This window comes from Mus caroli, chromosome 5 (genome assembly GCF_900094665.2).
Source record: "Mus caroli chromosome 5, CAROLI_EIJ_v1.1, whole genome shotgun sequence".
Lineage (NCBI taxonomy): Eukaryota > Metazoa > Chordata > Mammalia > Rodentia > Muridae > Mus > Mus caroli.
This window is the reverse complement of record NC_034574.1, coordinates 84,864,970-84,867,582: the sequence shown is the minus strand read 5'-3', so window position 1 is coordinate 84,867,582 and position 2,613 is coordinate 84,864,970.

Genomic DNA, 2,613 nt, shown 5'->3' with positions numbered 1-2,613 from the left:
AAGGCTGCTATGAACATAGTGGAGTATGTGTCCTTATTACCAGTTGGAACATCTTCTGGGTATATGCCCAGTAGAGGTATTGCTGGATCTTCTGGTAGTACTATGTCCAACTTTCTGAGGAACCACCAGACTGATTTCCAAAGTGGTTGTACAAGCTTGGAATCCCACCAGCAATGGAGGAGTGTTTGTCTTTCTTCACATCCTCACCAGCATCTGCTGTCACCTGAATTTTGATTTTAGCCATTCTGACTGGAGTGAGGTAGAATTTCAAGGTTGTTTTGATTTTCAGTTCCCTGATGATTAAAGATGTTGAACATTTTTTTCAGGTGCTTCTCAGCTCTTCGGTATTCCTCACTTGAGAATTCTTTGTTTAGCTCTGTACTCCATTTTTTAGTGTTTTTTTGTTTTTTTAAATTTCTGGAGTCCAGCTTCTTGAACTCTTTGTATATATTGGATATTAGTCCCCTATCAGATTTAGGATTGGTAAAAATCCTTTCCCAATCTGTTGGTTGTCTTTTTGTCTTATTGACAGTGTCTTTTGCCTTACAGAAGCTTTGAAATTTTATGAGGTGCCATTTGTCAATTCTTGATCTTACAGCATAAGCCATTGCTGTTCTGTTTAGGAATTTTTCCCCAGTGCCCATATCTTCGAGGCTTTTCCCCACTTTCTCCTCTATAAGTTTCAGTGTCTCTGGTTTTACGTGGAGGTCTTTGATCCACTTAGACTTGAGCTTTTTACAAGGAGATAAGAATGGATCAACATTCTTCTACATGATAACCACCAGTTGTTCCAGCACCATTTGTTGAAAATGCTGTCTTTTTTCCACTGGATGGTTTTAGCTCCCTTGTCAAAGATCAAGTGACCATAGGTGTTGCGCCCACCTTGGCCGGCAAGGAAGACACAACACAGTAGGATTCTTCTCAACAGCCTTTATTGCAGGAATGCCTCAATGCTGCCAAGGGGATCCCGGGAACCCAGGGTGGTCTGCTTATATGCACCCCAGCACAGGGAAAGGCTTCGTGTCCTCCCGGGATAGGTTGAACCACTGTCACCTAATTAGCATGTACCCACTCAGGAGGGGTTGGCGCCAGATTCGGGCTTACACCTGAGCAGTGGTGTTGTTTATGAAAATGGCACACCGGAAACCGGCGCCATCTTAGAGTTGGCTTCCTACACATAGGTGTGTGGGTTCATTTCTGGGTCTTCAATTCTATTCCATTGATCTACCTGTCTGTCGCTCTACCAGTACTATGCAGGTTTTTTTCTTCTTTTTTTTTAAATCACAATTGCTCAGTAGTACATCTTGATGTCAGGCATGGTGATTCCCCCAGAGGTTCTTTTATTGTTGAGAATAGTTTTTGCTATTCTAGGTTTTTTTCTTTAATTCCAGATGAATTTGCAAATTGCCCTTTCTAACTCAGTGAAGAATTGAGTTGGAATTTGGATGGGGATTGCACTGAATCTGTAGATTGCTTGTGGCAGGATAGCCATTTTGACTATATTAATCCTGCCAATCCATGAGCATGGGAGATCTTTCCATCTTCTGAGATCTTCTTCAATCAGAACTCATTTCTATGTAAAGTTAAAACCGTATGACCTCTATCCAAGGATGGATAGAGCCAGACATTGTGAGGTGTCTTTAGGGAACTTTTCTTATTGTCTTGGTGAAAAGTATTTGATTTATTTTTAATCTTATTAACCAGCATGTCTTCCTTGTCTATAACTTTAAAACTATACATTTGAAAAATCTTTCTAGTCTGCCTTTTGCCATGAATTCTCAATATAACCTTGGTTAAATACAGTTATGTCATATCCTGGATGCTATTCTGCCTTAAATTTTGCTTTACCAGATTAATTAGCCCATTACTTTTAAATTAGCCTTACTCAAAATATCAAGACACTGGTAAAACATGGACCAGCTCTTTGTGAGAAGATAACACGAATGGCTTCTAGTCCAATTTCCCACCAACTCTTTATTTCTATCTAAAATCTAGTACTCTGAGTTCCTATAAGAATTGATCCCTAAGCTCTGCTTGTAGCATTCTGGGCTTTTCCTTGCCTGCTGCTATACATGGTTTTCAATTTCTCCCACAGTCTAGATCTAAAGCTCAAGAATTAAATTGTCACAGATAGGGTAATGGGTGCACTTCTCTGTTGTCAACTTTCTGTGTTTAGTCACTATGTATGTATGGGTGGCCAGGACCAAAATACTGGCAAGAAGAGTTTAAAGGGAAGAAATGTTTATTTGGGTTCCAGGGCTTTCCATCATAAGTGCATGGCTGCTTGCACCTGGGCAGAGCACCATCTCAGTGGGATATTCTTCATCTCCTGGTGGGTAGGAAACAGAGAGGGGTGGACTGGTGACCTCGCGGCCATGTATAACTTTCAATGGCATGCCCCAGCAACCTGCTTCCTCTCAATCGGTCCCACCTCCTAAAATTTCCATACACTCCTAATAGAGTACCAACATTAGTGCCCACACTTACGTATACTGAGGACATTTCACAGCCAAACTATAATGGTACTCTATGCCAGATGCCAACATTCTTAGACATTTTAGAGAGTCATTAAAAGCTTTGGGGCAAGGAAATAATCATAAGCACATGACAGAA